Source organism: Lissotriton helveticus, chromosome 1_2, assembly GCF_964261635.1.
Source record: "Lissotriton helveticus chromosome 1_2, aLisHel1.1, whole genome shotgun sequence".
Taxonomy (NCBI): Eukaryota; Metazoa; Chordata; class Amphibia; order Caudata; family Salamandridae; genus Lissotriton; species Lissotriton helveticus.
This window is the reverse complement of record NC_136058.1, coordinates 442,356,186-442,376,150: the sequence shown is the minus strand read 5'-3', so window position 1 is coordinate 442,376,150 and position 19,965 is coordinate 442,356,186.

The window sequence follows — 19,965 nt, the reverse complement described above, 5'->3', positions numbered from 1 at the left end:
CCCCAGTTCAGACATGGCCAAATGCAAATCAGTCTGACCCTGTGCCTCATGGGAACAGTCCAGCCCGAACTGCCAAGCCATGTCATCCCTGGACTGGTTTCGGATTCATAATCCTCATCAGCCAGGCTATCTTGAATCCAGTGGTAGAGTGAGCAAGGGACCCACATCTGAGCATACCCTGCCAACTTAGGGTGAACAAAGCGATACCAAAGGGGATGATGGAAGGAGCGTTTGAGCAAATCAAACACTCACCTCCAGTCAACTGATCTGGGTTTAATCCATCATCATTCTTTAGCTCACTCCACCACCCCAGTTCAGACATGGCCATATGCAAATCAGACTGACCCTATGCCTCATGGGAACAGTCCAGCCCGAACTGCCAAGCCATGTCTTTTCTGGACCAGAAACAAGCATCCTGGGACCGGTTTCAAATTCATAATCCTCATCAGTCGGCTATCTTGAATCCAGTGGTAGAGTGAGCAAGGGACCCACATCTGGGCATACTCTGCCAACTTAGGGTGAACAAAGCGATACCAAAGGGGATGATGGACGGAGCGTTTGAGCAAATCAAACACTCACCCCCAGTCAACTGATATGGGTTTAGTCTATCACCATTCTTTAGCTCACTCCACCACCCTAGTTCAGACACGGCCATATGCAAATCAGTTTGACCCTGTGCCTCATGGGAACAGTCCAGCCCTAAATGCCAAGCCATGTCTTCCCTGGACCGGAAACAAGCATCTTGGGACCGGCTTCGGATTCATAATCCTCATCAGCCAGCCTATCTTGAATTCAGTGGTAGGGTGAGCAAGGGACCCATGTCTGGGCATACCCTGCCAACTTAGGGTGAACAAAGCGATACCAAAGGGGATGATGGACGGAGCATTTGAGCAAATCAAACACTCACCCCCAGTCAACTGATCTGGGTTTAATCCATCACCATTCTTTAGCTCACTCCACTACCCCAGTTCAGACATGGCCAAATGCAAATCAGTCTGACCCTGTGCCTCATGGGAACAGTCCAGCCCGAACTGCCAAGCCATGTCGTCCCTGGACTGGTTTCGGATTCATAATCCTCATCAGCCAGGCTATCTTGAATTCAGTGGTAGGGTGAGCAAGGGACCCACGTCTGGGCATACCCTGCCAACTTAGGGTGAACAAAGCGATACCAAAGGGGATGATGGATGGAGCATTTGAGCAAATCAAACACTCACCCTCAGTCAACTGATCTTGGTTTAATCCATCACCATTCTTTAGCTCACTCCACTACCCCAGTTCAGACATGGCCAAATGCAAATCAGTCTGACCCTGTGCCTCATGGGAACAGCCCAGCCCGAACTGCCAAGCCATGTCGTCCCTGGACTGGTTTCGGATTCATAATCCTCATCAGCCAGGCTATCTTGAATCCAGTGGTAGAGTGAGCAAGGGACCCACATCTGAGTATACCCTGCCAACTTAGGGTGAACAAAGCGATACCACAGGGGATGATGGAAGGAGCATTTGAGCAAATCAAACACTCACCTCCAGTCAACTGATCTGGGTTTAATCCATCATCATTCTTTAGCTCACTCCACCACCCCAGTTCAGACATGGCCATATGCAAATCAGACTGACCCTGTGCCTCATGGGAACAGTCCAGCCCGAACTGCCAAGCCATGTCTTTCCTGGACCGGAAACAAGCATCCTGGGACCGGTTTCAAATTCATAATCCTCATCAGTCGGCTATCTTGAATCCAGTGGTAGAGTGAGCAAGGGACCCACATCTGAGCATACTCTGCCAACTTAGGATGAACAAAGCGATACCAAAGGGGATGATGGACGGAGCGTTTGAGCAAATCAAACACTCACCCCCAGTCAACTGATCTGGGTTTAGTCCATCACCATTCTTTAGCTCACTCCACTACCCCAGTTCAGACATGGCCATATGCAAATCAGACTGACCCTGTGCCTCATGGGAACAGTCCAGCCCGAACTGCCAAGCCATATCTTTCCTGGACCGGAAACAAGCATCCTGGGACCGGTTTCAAATTCATAATCCTCATCAGTCGGCTATCTTGAATCCAGTGGTAGAGTGAGCAAGGGACCCACATCTGAGCATATCCTGCCAACTTAGGGTGAACAAAGCGATACCAAAGGGGATGATGGAGGAGCGTTTGAGCAAACCAAACACTCACCCCCAGTCAACTGATCTGGGTTTAATCCATCACCATTCTTTAGCTCACTCCACCACCCCAGTTCAGACATGGCCATATGGAAATCAGTCTGACCCTGTGCCTCCTGGGAACAGTCCAGCCCGAACTGACAAGCCATGTCTTCCCTGGACCTGAAACAAGCATCCTGGGACCGGTATTGGATTCATAATGCTCATCAGCCAGGCTATCTTGAATCCAGTGGTAGAGTGAGCAAGGGACTCACGTCTGGGCATACCCTGCCAACTGAGGGTGAACAAAGCGATACCAAAGGTGATGATGGACTGAGCGTTTGAGCAAATCAAACACTCACCCCCAGTGAACTGATCTGGGTTTAATCCATCACCATTCTTTAGCTCACTCGCCCACCCTAGTTCCGACATGGCCATATGCAAATCACTCTGACCCTGTGCCTCATGGGAACAGTACTGCGCGAACTGTCAAACCATGTCTTCCCTGGACCGGAAACAAGCATCCATGAACCGGTTTCGGATTCATAATCCTCATCAGCCAGGCTATCTTGAATCCAGTGGTAGAGTGAGCAAAGGACTCACGTCTGGGCATACCCCGCCAACTGAGGGTGAACAAAGCGATACCAAAGGGGATGATGGACGGAGCGTTTGAGCAAATCAAACACTCACCCCCAGTCAACTGATCTGGGTTTAATCCATCACCATTCTTTAGCTCACTCCACCACCCCAGTTCAGACATGGCTATATGCAAATCAGTCTGACCCTGTGCCTCATGGGAACAGTCCTGCCCGAACTGCCAAGCCATGTCTTTCCTGGACCGGAAACAAGCATCCTGGAACCAGTTTCGGATTCATAATCCTCATCAGCTAGGCTATCTTGAATCCAGTGGTAGAGTGAGCAAAGGACTCACGTCTGGGCATACCCTGCCAACTGAGGGTGAACAAAGCGATACCAAAGGGGATGATGGACAGAGCGTTTCAGCAAATCAAACACTCACCCCCAGTCAACTGATCTGGGTTTAATCCATCACCATTCCTTAGATCACTCAGCCACCCCAGTTCAGACATGGCTATATGCAAATCAGTCTGACCCTGCGCCTCATGGAACAGTCCTGCCCGAACTGCCATGCTATGTCTTCCCTGGGCCGGAAACAAGCTTCCGATGACCGGTTTCGGATTCATTATCCTCATCAGCTAAGCTATCTTGAATCCAGTACTTTGTAATTATGGCCACTTTATAAGTAAAAAAATTAAAAATTTAAAAATAAGCCAGCCTCCCTTTGCACGTCCTATGGTGGAAGGGGAAGCCATTTTATAAAAAGGGGCAAAACCATTCAGGAAAAAAGAGTCCGATGTATCCCATGTGTCTTGTAGGGTAACAATATGACTGCACCTTATTATTACAAGCCGTGCCTCCACATGTTTTTTAGCCCTTAGTCCCACAATATTCCAGGATATAATTCTAAGATTCAATGGGTGTGGCGGGTGGGGACAGATGTTAAAGGAGTGTTTATTGGTCACCCTGTAACCTCCCCAACCCCAGTCGAGGCCAGTTGTCAATCAATACTATCTAAATCCCTCAGTGGAGCAAATCTATTTGCAAGGGGGATAGCTGAGTTCATGTTTTTTTTAAACATCGTTTTATTAAACAGGCTCATAATATCTCAGACATTGCATTAAAGACACACATAACTGACCGTTTTGATACATTGGTACCTATAAAGGTTCATCATAGCCAGCACAACATTAAAAGTACACTCAACTGAGTTCATGATTGAGCAATGTTTTGACCTTACTGGTTGGAAACCGATGTTTGTGCTCTGGGTTCTGTGACGTGGTACCCATAAAGGATAACATAAAATAAAAGTGAAGCAAGAACATCTTAATTCCAGTTTTAAAATCTCGTCTGCGTACCCTGTGAATCATGGTTTGTATATGTATCGGGTACGTAAAGTTAACCACAATGCAGTCGCCCTCCCTATCTTTCTTTGTGGAGGATCCGACCCATCCCACTCTTCTGACCATGATGACATAAGGTGATGAATGGAAACTATTTATTAACGAATTGTCCAGCCAGTGGGTCACTTTGTGTAGCAGGTCTATCGTAGACTCCCTGGTACCCTGCTTAACTGGGGGAGCCCCGCTCAGAACGGCCACTACGGGGATTGACTCTGGAGGCAGATGTGATATATCAGTGCTCCCTTCTACCTTCTGAGGATGGCTGGGGGAATTTGGGCCCTGCAAATCGGACCGAGAGTTGTTATGAGTGTCAATCTAAAGAGCATCTAGCATAGTTCCTTTATTGGTGCAAGACCCCACCCACACCACAGCAGAATAGGCATGCATGAATAAACACACAACACACATTTTTTGTTTGGAGAAAATATTGCTGCAGGTTTTGGACTCCTCCTAGAATCCCGCAGAAGAGAGTGGGGGTGAGGAAGTGCCCAAATGTAACTAAGGGGTAGCCGTTCTCTGAAGTGGCCCCCGGCCGAGGGCAGCCGCAATCTCAACGGGACTGCCCACCAACGCCCTATTTTTTGTGATTTTCCCAGGCTCCTTTGTGAGCGTATGCCCTTCTGTTGGGGGGTATTTAATTCCTAGACCTGACTGCGAACTACTTTTGGCATCCTTGGGCTGGCAGCCACTTGTTGAGGGGGCCGAGGACGCCGTTCCAACACACTGTGTTTGCCCTGCACCCTCCGCCACCTCCCCAGTCGCTGCTCCCAAGTTGCTGAGTAAATGACTAGAGTGCAACTAAGTGGCCTGATGAAGCAAAGCTTCTACCTTAGTGAACTGCAGATTAATGGGTGCCAAAAGTAATTTTAACATATTTTCAATTCTGGGTAACAACTCAGACACAAACAGACTCAAGTCCTCCTGGTGTATAGCAACTGGACCAACAGCCTTCTTGGGTATCTGCAGAGTTTTTTTCCCTCCTCCTCTCTTCCTTTTAATCGGTGGTTCAGAGAAAGAAGTGACTTCAACATGGTTTCCATCCACTCCAAATATCAGATCAATATCAAAAGCAATAATCGCCATGGGTACCCTCTTGCCATCATTTTCCATTTGCAAAGAGTCAATAGGGGGCAATAAGGTCTGAGGATGATTTACTAATTCCATCAAGAGTATCCTTTGAGTTAGTGCAATATTTGTTTGACAAAACGTTTGCCTTCCTGGCTAGAAACGTGTCCAGAGGAGTAACTGTGTTGCCCCCTCCTGGCGGGCCCGTGCTTTGCTTCCTTTTTCCCATTCATTTTAAGCAACTGTCTTTTAAGGAACCTTTGCAGAGAACTTTACAATTACGCAAAGTGATCAGGGGCGTTGATTGCTTGTGTGTGGTGCCTTGCCGGATAAATTATGAGACTTAAAAAGAAACCTCCCCCACAGACTTGCACAGCAAGAAATGTTCACTGCTGACAGATTGCACAGACCAAAAACAGAGCAAAGAATACATTAAGTAACTTAATAAAGTACCTTAAAAAGATGTCCCAGATCACAGGGGTTAGAGGGGTGGCCTAGCACAGCCTCTTCCGGACTCTGACGGGCGCAGACAGGCCCACCCTTGGCCTGGGCGTCACCTGGTTGTGGCCCAGCTGCACCCACATGCGTCCCGCGCTGCGAGAGACCCGCGTTGTTCAAGAGCATTGCTGGGGAATGCAGTATTGTCCAGTGCGCCGGTCTCCCACCTATCTAATGCATAGTAATAAATATATATTTAGAGTTAACATATAATCCTTCTGTATGCATTTTTGTGTATCATAGTCAAATAAAGAACTCAAGGTGGCAAGAGGATAGGCACTAACTGGGCAGGTGGGTAGAAGCCACCACTCACCGTGGGCTGTGTGGAGAGGCAGCCACTAACTGTGGACACTGTGGAGAGGCCGCCACTCACTGTGGGCTGTGTGGAGAGGCCGCTACTCACTGTGGACACTGTGGAGAGTCAGCCACTCACTGTGGGCTGTGTGGGTAGAAGCCGCCACTCACTGTGGACACTGTGGAGAGGCAGGCACTCACGGTGGGCTGTGTGGAGAGGCAGCCACTCACTGTGGGCTGTGTGGAGAGGCAGCCACTCACTGTGGGCTGTGTGGAGAGGCAGTCACTCACTGTGGGCTGTGTGGAGAGGCAGCCACTCACTGTGGACACTGTGGAGAGGCAGCCACTCACTGTGGGCTGTGTGGAGAGGCAGCCACTCACTGTGGGCTGTGTGGAGAGACAGCCAATCACTGTGGACACTGTGGAGAGGCAGCCACTCACTGTGGACACTGTGGAGAGGCAGCCACTCACTGTGGGCTGTGTGGAGAGGCAGCCACTCACTGTGGGCTGTGTGGAGAGCCAGCCAATCACTGTGGACACTGTGGAGAGGCAGCCACTCACTATGGATACTGTGGAGAGGAAGCCACTCACTGTGGGCTGTGTGGAGAGGCAGCCACTCACTGTGGACACTGTGGAGAGGCAGCCACTCACTGTGGGCTGTGTGGAGAGGCAGCCACTCACTGTGGGCTATGTGGAGAGGCAGCCACTCACTGTGGACACTGTGGAGAGGCAGCCACTTATTGTGGGTTGTGTGGAGAGGCAGCCACTCACTGTGGGATGTGTGGAGAGGCAGCCACTCACTGTGGACACTGTGGAGAGGCAGCCACTCATTGTGGACACTGTGGAGAGGCAGCCACTTATTGTGGGTTGTGTGGAGAGGCAGCCACTCACTGTGGACACTGTGGAGAGGCAGCCACTCACTGTGGGATGTGTGGAGAGGCAGCCACTTATTGTGGGTTGTGTGGAGAGGCAGCCACTCACTGTGGGCTATGTGGAGAGGCAGCCACTCACTGTGGACACTGTGGAGAGGCAGCCACTTATTGTGGGTTGTGTGGAGAGGCAGCCACTCACTGTGGGATGTGTGGAGAGGCAGCCACTCACTGTGGACACTGTGGAGAGGCAGCCACTCACTGTGGGATGTGTGGAGAGGCAGCCACTCACTGTGGACACTGTGGAGAGGCAGCCACTCATTGTGGACACTGTGGAGAGGCAGCCACTTATTGTGGGTTGTGTGGAGAGGCAGCCACTCACTGTGGGCTATGTGGAGAGGCAGCCACTCACTGTGGACACTGTGGAGAGGCAGCCACTTATTGTGGGTTGTGTGGAGAGGCAGCCACTCACTGTGGGCTATGTGGAGAGGCAGCCACTCACTGTGGACACTGTGGAGAGGCAGCCACTTATTGTGGGTTGTGTGGAGAGGCAGCCACTCACTGTGGGATGTGTGGAGAGGCAGCCACTCACTGTGGACACTGTGGAGAGGCAGCCACTCATTGTGGACACTGTGGAGAGGCAGCCACTCACTGTGGGCTGTGTGAAGAGGCAGCCGCTCACTTTGGGAAGTGTGGTGAGCAGGTAAACTCTTGGGTGTGTGGAGGGGCAGCCACTCACTGTGAGCAGTGAGGAGAGGCAGCCACTCACTGTGGACAGTGTATAAAGGCAGCCACTCATTGTGGACAGTGTGTAGAAGCAGCCCCTCACTTTGGGTGGTGTGGCGAGCAGGTAAACTCTTGGCTGTGCGGAGGGGCAGCCACTCACTGTGGATACTGTGGAGCGGCAGCCACTCACTGTGGGCTGTGTGGAGAGGAAGCCACTCACTGTGGGCTGTGTGGAGAGGCAGCCACTCACTGTGGACACTGTGGAGAGGCAGCCACTCACTGTGGGCTGTGTGGAGAGGCAGCCAATCCCTGGGGACACTGTGGAGAGGCAGCCACTCACTGTGGACACTGTGGAGAGGCTGCCACTCACTGTGGGCTGTGTATAGAAGCAGTCAATCACTGTGGGCTGTGTGGAGAGGCATCACTCACTGAGGGTTGTGTGTAGAAGCCACCACTTACTGTGGGCCGTGTGGAGAGGTAGTCACTCACTGTGGGCTGTGTGGAGAGGCAGTCAGGCAGTCACTCACTGTAGGCTGTGTGGAGAGGCAGTCACTCCCTGTGGGCTGTGTGGAGAGGTAGCTACTCACTCTTAGCTGGAGGTAAGAGGCAGCCACTCACTGAGATGCTGGGGTCCCTCGATGGGCTTGCTGCCGAAGGACCATTTCCCATTTAGAAAACATTGTACGCAAGTAATATCTCGGGTGAGACTTTTATAGAGCAATATTAGAATCTAAATTCCTTGTAGACACTAGGTACAATACAATACATAAGCATTTGTAAACTGTGCAGCTGCTCACAAGGAAGCGTCCTGGTGTTAGCAGCAGGACCACACAAAAAACAGGCAACCAGCCTAGGCAATAAACAGATGAGTCTTCAACTTTTTCAAACCGCAGTGCCGTGGAGCCTCGGTTGGCCTGGGATAGCCGGCCTCTCTCGGGTCCCCAGTGCGCAGAGCCGCTCGCTTGGGAACCGGAGCGCAGACGGAAGGGGGCCGCCTCCATCGCCCTTAGTGCACCGCATGTTCGCGGGGCACCCGGTGCTAAATCATTCGTAGACAATCTGATTCTGTCTTCAAACCTTTCCTAAAGACCATTTCTGATGGTGAAAGCCAGAAAACAGTTGAAGCGAGTTCCATAGTTTCGCTGTTAGTAAGGCAAAGGGTCTCCCACCCCTCCTGGACCTACGAACGCTGAGGGTATTCAAGGGCTTCAGTGAATTGGACCTCAGGATCTACCCTGACAATAGGCCAGAGTCTTCGTCTCAGATACTGCAGTCCTTTCTGCTCCAGGGCTCTGTAGGCAAAGATTAATGCCTTGAATTTGATATGGCTAATGACCAGTGTTAGACCTGGCATCCTTGGCGTGGTTTTCCCTGACTTTTCTCCTCTACCTCCTGTATTGTTGATGCTGTGCTAGGTTAGATGCTTTGGGAACTTTGCCACTGCTGATCAGTGTCAAAGTGCAAGTGCTCCCTGTGTAAATTGATTTTGTGATTGCTTCTCCCTGATTGGCATATTTGTTTTACCAGTGAGTCCCTAGTAAACTGCATTGAGTGTGCCAGGGCTAGTAAATCAAATGCTACTAGTGGGCTTGCAGTGCTGATTGTGCCACCCACATGAGTATCCCTGAAAATAGGTCTCACGGCTGCCACCGCGGTGACTGTGCGCAGTTTGTTAACTGCCAGGCAAGTGCAACCACTTGCCAGGCCCTACCCTTCCCTTTTCTTACACATAGGACCCCCCTATGGTAGGCCCAAGTGCATGTAAAAGGTAGGACATGTGCTGGTGTGTGTAACATGTCCTGATAGTGAAATTCTGCCAATTTCGTTTTTTACTATTAAAAGGCTATCTTGCCCATGGGACAGAATGGGGAATGTAACATTTTACAAGCATATCTTCCCATAGGAATAAGATGGAAAATGGAGTTTAGTATCCCTGAACCAAAGATTTAAGAACACATCTTTTAGTAAAGATGGTTTTTAAATTTTAGAAAGTGGCTATTTTCTTGTTCAACCATCCTGTGTGTCTCTGCCTGGTTGTGGACTGACTGTCTGGCTTTGGAGTGACAGGAGCTAGGGAAGTGCAGTGGCTCCAGGAATCTGGATGAGTCAGCACTATTCTGAATAGGCCTGATCTGCATTTGGAGTGGTGGGAGGAGTAGCGCCTGTACCTGAATAGGGCTGTGCCTGCCTTCCACATGCTGGCTCCACTCCCCTGTGGTGTGTTTGGAGCCAAGGCTCACACTGACAATGGGTGTTGTTGTGCACTTGCAGCGTGCCCCCCAGACTTGGTTTGAACTGGGCTCAGAGCCCCTTGCACAAAGAGAACAAAGACCTTTTGGGGTATAAGTATCAGACCCGAAACCCCATACTTTTAGATCATTCCTGGAATTCAAGAGGAACATTTGCCAAGGAGAAGAGCTGGAGAGACTGGGAAGTACTGCCCTTGCTGTGTGACTGGGGTTGGCCTGCAGTTGTTGTTTCTGCCAAGGGAAAGGAGAAGGACTTTGCTGTGTGCTGTGTCCCCTGCTTGAAGAAGATCTCCAAGGGCCTAAAGCGAGCTGGCTTCCTGTTCTGAAGTCTCAGGGACACAAAAACTTCACCCCCAGCTCCCCTGAACTCTGCTGCTGTGAGTTCTAGCCTGCCAAGAGGTGCCTGTACCCGTTTTGGGCCTCTGGAGGCTGTTGCTGCTGTTTGGGAGTTGTAAGAAAGATGAAATGCAAAACACTGCTAAAATGTGATGCATCGCTCTTCTTGCGGCTGTTTTCTTGATGCATCTTCACGGTGTGAGAAGAATCTCCACGCATTGCGGTGCCACTGTGAAAACCGTTGCAGCACCTGTCGCTGCTGCAAGAATCGATGCATCGAGGGATCGTAGCTGAAGACGATCGAAGCAGCACCGCTCAACGCCGCTGCATCAATTGCCGACGCATTCCGGATTTCCACGCACCATACCTGTGCGGCACGCTTTCCTGATGTATCACAAGCGAACCGGAACCATCACGAATAATCGATACATCACTCCCCATACAGACCAGATTTGACGCAACTCGCTCTCTGTGTGTCACAGAATTGTCGCATTGCCTCCCTAAGGTCTCAGTAGTGTTGCATCTCTTTGTTATCTGACTCTGCGGCGGTTTGGCTTTTGGAACTTTGACACATCTATAGGTACTTTGGTGAAAAGTCATGCAGCCATAGTTTTCTATGGTACAAGTTCTTCAAACATTTTTTAAAGACATATTTTTAACTGTGTATGTTGGATTTTTGTCACTTTGGTCTTATTTAGTTTAGATAAAGTTACTTTATTTATCTAAACTGGTGTGTTGTCCTGTTGTGGTGTTTTCACTGTGTTACTGGGTGTGTTGGTACAAATACTTTACACCTTGTCATTGGGATAAGCCTGTCTGCTCATGCCAAGCTACCGGGGGGGTGAGGCAGGGGTTATCTAAAGTGTGTATCCCCCTTACCCTGACTAGAAGCAAGGGATCCTATTTGGACAAAGGTACCTACCTCTGCCAACTAGTGACCCCCATTTCTAACAACCGGTAACCAGCGTAGCTAACAAAGATGAGCAGAAACAGACTGACGCATAGGTATCTTAAGAAGAAGGCTCTGCCGCATTTTGAGAGATCTGCAGCCGTTGCAGTAAGTATGCTGGTAAGCCCAGATACAGACTATTCACATAGTCCAAATTTGAGGTAATCAGGGCATGAACAATAGTCTTCTGTGGCATCACCAGAACCAGATGCAATATCCTCCTCAGGGAGTTTAAGGTAGCAAAGCAGCTAGCCGATACTGCTTTGACCTACAGTTCAAAAGACAAGTGAGGGTCAAATGTGAACCCAGATTCCTAACACAAGAGGAGGAAATTGGAGGAGCCCCAGCCTCTTAGGGCTATCAGTTGAGAGAATGAGGGTGGGGCTTGAAAGAGGCAAAGAGAAGAATTTTATTTTTTTCAGAATTCAGTTTAGGGCAGCTCTCATCCATGCAATCACCCACTGCTTTCAGGCAATTCTTAGAAGAACTGAAGGCATCAGAAGCCTCATCCTGGAGGGACAGAAGGTGCTGAGCGTCATAAGCACAGGAAATCACTTTCAAGCCCCAGGCTTCCACAAAGCTAGCCAGGGCCCAAATACACATTGAAAAGAGTGAGGGACAGCCCTGGGGGAATCCATATTTAAGGGTCTTTGGACCCGAAGTAAAAGGAGCAATGAAAACAGCCTTAGATCTGTCCTCAAGATATGATTTAAGCCAGGACAGAGCTTTCCCTTGAGTTCTAATCTTCAACAGCCTTTGCCGCAGGATAGAATGCGAGACCGTGTGAAACGCTGATGACAAATCCAATTCTACAACCGTAGCCGATGCACCCTGAACCAGATTAGACTTGATAAATTCAGAGACCTCCTGTAGGGCCAACTCTGTACTGTACACTGCGTATCATGGAAAGAGAGTTTGATTCCAGAAAAAGGGAAAGCTGTCTATTAGCCACCTTTTCCAGCGTTTTGGCTACTGTGGGATGAATTTAAATAGGTCTGAATTTGCTAAGAGTTTTGGGGTCAGCATTAGTTTTGTTAACAGTGGTACCAGGAGGGACTGTTTTCACCCCTTCAGAAGAACAGCAGACGTCCGTGAAGCGTTCAGCAGTTTGTTCAAAATGTGGTTAACAAACAGCAAAGCTGATTCCAGGATTTCAGGGATGCAACAGTCTCGGGGCAAGCTGAACTTGCAGATGGAAGAACATATAGGTCTAGAGCTTTCATATATTACTTAATCAGGTTGTCACCCTATTTAGGGACTCATATTTCTGACAGAAGAGTGACACAGGGCTCGATTCACAGCACTAACTTAATTCTGGGAGTTTTTAAGGACCAGTTAAAGGTGAATTGCTAAATTACCTTTCTTGCTGATTATGGACCACACTCGTCTCCTAACCGCATCTGTTAGATCGATCTAAATCTTTTAAGAGAGGAAAGCGCTTTAATCCTGTGGGCTCGATTCACAGAACTAACTTAAGACAAAATCCTAAACTTACTACTTTTAGTATTCACAGAACGTTCTTACTACTTTAGGTGGGATAGAGCCATGTCTTCAACTTCTTCCTGAGCTGCAGCAAGTTCTCCATCTGCCTGAGTTCAGTTGGGAGTTTATTCCAGGCCAGTGCCGCTGCAATACTAAAGGCCCTTCCTCCTGATTTAGCTCTTTTAAATCTAGACACTCTTACCAGCTTAGCTGATGAGGAGCGGAAGATGCGCTAGGCAGCGTACTTTAAAACGGCTGCTTAGAAACATATTGTGTTTGGTGTCAAACACCTTGGAATCATACCTCCTGCGGGGGAGGAATGATTCCACCCTTCTAGGGGGACTTATGTGAAACACCGGTACACCCGGTACCAGCTTTTTTGACCTGGGTATCACAAAATGGATGATGCCAGTCACAGACACGAGTCCGAGCCAAGCCTGACAATAGGTTTCCTGTCACAGGGAGGTGTGACCATCTCCCAGAGAGGCCTTAATGTATTGGGGCTGGGTGGGAGCACTCTTAGAGTGCCAGAAAGTCTGCACTGGGGGCACATTTGGTGTTCCCATGTATAGTCCAGCTCAAACCGGTTGCAGGAGCCATTTGCTGCTGCACTGGTGTGAAACTGGAAAAAGGACATGGGTGTAGCCATCCCTCTGTCCTAACCCTCCCCTAGGAGGGTCCCGAGAGTTAGTCCAATGCCTTCTCTGGGTATAAAGTGGGAAACCTGACTACAGGACTTTGGATTTCAAGTGGACTAAAGTCTGCAAGCAGAAACCAAGTATTTCAATGGTCTACACTTCGCTGGACGATAGAAGAAACTCCCTTGGAGTAAAGGAGTTACTCCCCTGCATCAGCAGGTACCTAAAAGCATCTGACCGGTTTGCATCTCCCGAGCTCCTGAGGACTCTGCAGATTTCTGCAACACAGGAGGTGGGTTCCCGAGCATCTCTGAGGTCGATCTGCTCTCAAAAACAAATGAAACAAGGCCCAAAATCCATTTTATAGTACAATTAGCATAAAAGGCCAATGTACCATGTCAAAAGTTTTCTATATATAAAGCAAAAGTAGGCCAGTTGGGCTGTGGAAATTGTGTACATGTGACGGTATAATTTGGAGGTTCCGGAGACAATTATGAGCGCTCTTATTAGGCATAAAGCCATTTTGATCATCATGCGGTAGTGTTCAGGTGACATTATGTAATCTCAAGGCTATTATGTTTGTACAGGCTTTAGTTTCGATATTATTAATGACTGAAATTGAATTATAGAAGGCACCGAGTTGTGGGGACTTTGCGGCTTCAGAGTAACTGAAATAACCCCCCTCACAAGAAGCCAGAAAGCATTCAATTCACAAAGGCCCCTTGAAACATCAGCTTTAAATGCAGAATAACCAGAAAGGCACATTTTTTGAAGAATTCAATAGTACACCCCTTGGGACCTGGGTCCTCCCTTGACAGTGCCCACACTGAAAGGTCTCTTATGATGGGATTTTGAAGTTTAGCAGAAGGGGGATTGTACACAAAAATATAATATTTACTAGTAATGGCTGACTGTCTCTGTAATATCTGTACTTGACCCTCAGTGGATAAAATTGAAGGGACAATTCTTGACATATGGCCTTTGTTTGGAAGCCAGTACAAAAATTCCCAGCCTGGTCACCCACTTCATACTTTGTGAATAAAACGAACTTGTCCATCCAGTAATATGAATCTTTTGCTTTAGTGTGGTTCTCAGATTTTAAAGGAGTTGAGCTGCTTTGGTATGTTTTGCATTCACCTAGCTCTTTTCTACCTGAATAATTTGGTCTTCTAGGTCAGTATTCTCCCTCTTCCAATTTTCGTGCTTACCCCTAACCTGAGCCATGGTATTTCCTCTAGGCACTACCTTGAATGCTTCCCAAACTGTAACTGCTGAGGAGACTGAACCCGCAATAATGTAAAAATAATCTATGATCTTATTACGCAGATGTTTCACAAGAGTATCATCTAACATTCAAAACTCCATTTACCCTTCAACTCCCATTGTCGATGTCAGGAGGTCTATAGGACTGGTGAATGATCGGAGAACCCACTGGAGACATGTTTACCTTTGTCGTCTACATGAACTATCTGTACTGAAAATGGGAAGCACCTACAGAGGCAAATGGAGAATGGCGACCCCTGTGGACCACTGAGTAAATCCTGGATGATTGACATGGTGTAAACATCCTACCCAGGAACACACACTTTGTACCCAGTAAATGAGTCTCTTGAAGTAACAGGATATCAGGGGTGTGATGATCAACAAACAACATAATGGCCCCCTCTTAATTTTATTTTTCAAACCATTATCATTCCATGACTTTATACTATATCCCATCTCACCGTCTGACAACAATTCGTTAGTCATTAGAATCAAAGCGATCCTGTACAACTCGCGGGAGCATGTGTCTGGTAACGGGAACAAAATGAAACCTTAAAGAATCTAAACTAAAATCCACACCCCTAACATCCTAGAACCCTATATTTCCATCCTAGAAGCATCAGTCACCCCAAATCATATGTAATAATCACATGTGAAACTCAATGGCAAAAAGTGAAAAAAACAAGCAAGCAAAAGGATTGATGCACTTGGAATGAATAGTCCCTTTTCTTTTCTCTTTCAGGGGCTTTGTATTGTGCAGAAAAGCTCAACATGAAGTCAGTCCTTTCATAATGGTCTCTGTTGCCACATGCGTGTTATTCCCCCTGAACCCCTGGGTATGGTGAAGACGGTCTGCAGCAGGAGCAACTTCTACCCCCAATGACTTAAGGTGTGCTAGATTCTTTGATGCCTCCTCAGTTTTCATAGTGTTCTTTGCGGGATGAAGATATTTCATCAGGCGCCCTTTCAATCCCCCGGATGTGTCAGCTGAAAACATTTCAAAGGAAATATCTTGACCCAGCACCGTGGAGCAGAGGTCCTATCCTTCACGCCCATTTGTAACACTAAGAGCATCTGTGAAAGAGCCTCGTTTCACATGGTTATCCCCTGTTTTTTGCTGCCTGGTTTTGATGTGGTTTCAATTGTAGTGCACAGGGTCTCCTGTGCCAGTGCTTTTTCCCAAAACATATCCACAATTGGTATGTCTGCCCCCTGTAAGTCCCTAGTAAAGGGTACCCTGGGTACCCAGGGCCTGGGAGCTGAAGAGGGTCCCCTCGTACCCTCCTCAGTGGGACCATGCCACTGCCCTTGCAGCTTGCATGCCCCTGTGAGAGCGAAAACAACAAGGTTGACATGGCACTCAACCTGGGTGCCATGCCAGACAACACTGCCTGAAGGTATAGGTAAGTCACCGCTCTAGCCGATCTCACAGCCCTAATGCAGGGTGACCTATACCATAGGTGAGGACATATCTGCATGAGCAGATACGCCCCTACAATATTAGGGTCCATTCTTTAATATTGTAAGTGCCAGTGAAGCCAAACAGAGTACATGGGCTGGAAACTCGACAGCTCGATTTCCACAGCACCATGATTGCTTCCCCGAACACAGGGGTGTTTGGTACCAAACTACTCCTTTCAATATATCTACACCAATGCCACTGTGAGATTTATTATACCATGTATCAGAGGGCACCTCAGAGGTTCCCCCTGAAAAACCAATCCTGCTGTGGTTTCTGACCGGCTGTAGGCATTTAGCCACCACCAGACATGTTTCTGGACCCCTGGGTGGAGAGCTTCTTCTCTCTTGGACCAGAAACAATGCACATCCTGGGTGAAGGTGTCACACCTCCTCCCCCAGGATCGGCCGGTGCTCAAAGGGGAAGCTTCAAAGGCCTGCCGCCTTTGTAATATGCAATCCTGTGCTGCTAACAGAAGATGGCAGCCTCCGGTTTACACCCCCACTTCATATGGGAAAACTGGTGGAAAACTTAGGAGAATAAGGGATGTGCCCACCTCTGCCAATCCACCCCTCAGGTGGGGGAGGCAAGGTGAAGCAAATCTTTCAGTCCTCACCATCTTGAAGATGGGTAGACCCGCCAATCAGGGCTAGGTCTGTGCACACTCCCACAGGAGTGTGGCATAATAGATGGTGTAGTCAACCCAGGTAAGGTGCCAATTGGCCCTACCTTCTACTCCCCTAAAATTCCCCTACATTTGGTATTTAGGTGGCTCCCCAGTCCTGGAAATTGGATCTGCGATGATTTAAAAAGAAAGAAGAGGTCCCTGCAGAGAAGACTGAATACGACAACTGTCTTGGCCCCATCCCTACTAGCCTGTCTCCAGCTTCTGCGAACCTGCAACCTGTCTTGCAGCCGGTGACCTCCTGAAACCCTGGGAGGACTGCGGCCTTTGAAAAAGACTCCAATCGCCCATGGACCGCGGACCTGTACAGAAGAAAACAACTCCAAGGGCTCCGGATCCAGCTGGAACCGCGATCCCTGCACCCGACGCCCACGGGGCGAGTCTGAGTGGCCCACCTGCCCAGTGAAGTCTCCCCAGTGGCCTCGAATCCAGTGTTCGCTAACCACTCCCTCCTAAACCTCCATGTTGATGCCTCTAGACTGAATCCAGAGGCTCTGCCTGACCGTGACTGGCTCAGGTAAGAAGACTTGGAAGTTGAAAGGCACCCCTGCACCCGGAGCCCCTGGGCCTTAGTGAGCTGAACCAATTGTGCCCCTACGACACCCTGCCTCTCTACTTACCTCTCCTGTAGTTGATCTTCCTCTTGCAACCTCCGGTGAGATGCCTGCAGCCTGTTTGTCAAAAGCTCCAAACTCCATTCAAAAGCATTGGGCACCCAACATTGATTTAGCATCCAGCTGTCCCTAGGCCCCTGGTGGTGTATGCTTGGTGCTGCTTGGGGCCCCCCTGTGCTAGTGCTAACCCCCAAAGCTTAGCCTCTGCAACTGATCCACTTACCTGCAAGCAGTGTGGCTCCAGGCACCCCCAGTCTCTATTGAAAAGCATTGGGCCGAACTCTGACTCTGACCTCTGCACTCAGCCGCCCCTGTGCTGCTAGTGGTGCAGTTTTGGTACTCACCTAACCCGTGCTCCTTGCTGACCTTTGGGCCTGAATACTGGATTTGTAAGTGTGGAACTTACCTGTTAAACTGCATTATTGTTTTCACCAGAGGGAACATTGAACTGCTTCAAACATATTCTAAATGCCAACTTTTAAAAGTGAAAAGTATTTTTATTTAAAAACGTACTTACCTTTTTGCGAAGATCTTGGTGTTGGACCCGGCCCCACGGCGTGGTCCTAACCCTCCCCGCATGGTGGGCCCAGGACGACAACGGCCCTCCATCAGACCCCGGGCGCCCCTTGGCCCGACCTTACACGAACTACCAACGAGAGCAACCCCCCTGACACACCATCGCTCTCCTCCCCTGGAACATGGCGGACCCAGCACATCCCCAACCCTACCGGCCCGACTCCATCCTGGGCCCATCACGTTACGAGCACGAGGCCTCATCCGACTCCATCTTGGACCACCACGTCCCGAGCACGTGGCCTCGGCCCCGGCCAAGGCCCCAGCGAAGCCCCGACATCGAGGCACCAAGATCCCCCCGGGTGGTAGAGTGGCCTCTCAACAGATCCTAGAGGAGGGAAGTTTCGATGGCCCTCCAGTCGTCCCCGGACGCCTGGTATCGATCGCCCTCCGGCCTCCCTGGGTGCTGGCTCCACCCCCCTGCTGGGTGTCTGGACCCCATCATCCCAGCCCCTCTGACCCCCAGGCGAGAGGGTCCGGACATCAAAGGACTCCAGTCCTATATCTGGGCCAGCCCCGGTGTAGGACGGCAGTTGTATCCTGGAGTCGAGAGCCCTGCTGACGCTGTCGCGGCTGACCCCGAGACGAACTCCTTTTCCCTGAAACCTGCAACCATCCTTGGAGCCTGCTGGCGCTGCCGCGGTCCATCTTAGCTGAACCATCTTTGGAGCCTGCTGCGCTGCCGCGGTCCATCTTAGCTGAACCATCTTTTGAGCCTGCTGGCACTGCCGCGGTCCATCTTAGCTGAACCATCCTTGGAGCCTGCTGGCGCTGCCGCGGTCCATCTTAGCTGAACCATCTTTGGAGCCTGCTGGCGCTGCCGCGGCCCATCCTCTCGGAACCCCCCGGCTCGAGGATTGAGAGCTGTGCGCAGGGTATCCCTTCCGTCCTCAGGACAAAGACTATCCCGCTACCCTGTCCCCTATTTACGAGACTTTTCAGATCCCTCGATCTGCCTGTACCTATCGCTGAAAACAAACAACCTTTTATTCTTGATAAAAGCCTAAAGAACTTATCCTCCTGTGTGGTGTCCATTTGTAGTGGTGTTATTACTCTGCTGTACGAACCTAGGAGGGGACCCTCACCCAGGAGGCCTCTCGCTAACGCTTGGCTACTTCTCGACGGAGGGGTGGACCTAGGGGTGGTCAGTCAGACATCTTCTGCCTCCCCTGGGACCGCCTTTCTAACACTTGGTCTCTAAATAAAATACAAACAAAGTATATTTTTCCAAAAGTGGTGTGGATCTCCTTATTGAGCCGTGTGTCCATTATTGGTCAATGTTGTGCAATAAATGTCTTCCACTCCTCTGTGTGAGGCCTGAGGCTGCTCGCCCGCACTCCCACTAATAGAGCACTTTGGGTTTTACATTGAGCCCTGTACACTTTTGGGGAACCTCTGGTCTCTGTGCATGGAATGACCACCTAGTGGGCATACCATATACAAAGCCAGATTCATACAGCTTCAATGTACATTTTGAAGGGCTTCTCGTAGTGAACCCACCTCGGCACAGAATTTGACTCACTTCAGTCAAATCCAAGAATCAGCAGAAACAGACAAAGGCTTTAACCACTTTCTCCAGGAAACAAAAGTTTGACTTCTCTCTCAGAAAAGACTGTATGCTCTTTCGAGGGCAATTTAATCAGAGAAACAGCACAGCGTGAAAATCAGGAGACTGAAGGTACTCGTAGGAACTCAAGCGAGGAACCACTTTGTGACCATTGTAAAGTTGAACAACACTGACATGAAGTGCAATTAAACTGAAACAAACATTTAATTTCTTGTTGCAGAGATCAGCACTCCTCTGGTCTGAATGCTGATAGTATAGCACCTGCACTGCTTCCAGACGCTTTCATCTCTGAGCTAAGAGCATGCTCCTCCCCCTTAGTCCAGATGTGCGCTCATGTATGGGCTTCACATAGCTCAAGGTTTAGAGATTCTTAGGAGCCAAAACAAACTATCCTAATGATGGCCTCACAGGAAGTGATGTCACATAACATTTGACTTTGATAATGTCAGAGGAAGAGACATTAGTGAAATTATAGGAATGATGAGTACACAGGTAACATCCAAATCATTAATGCAGACATCTAAATTAATATTAAACCAAAAGTATAATCTGTGCAGCCGCAAGGTGAAATATTGAAAA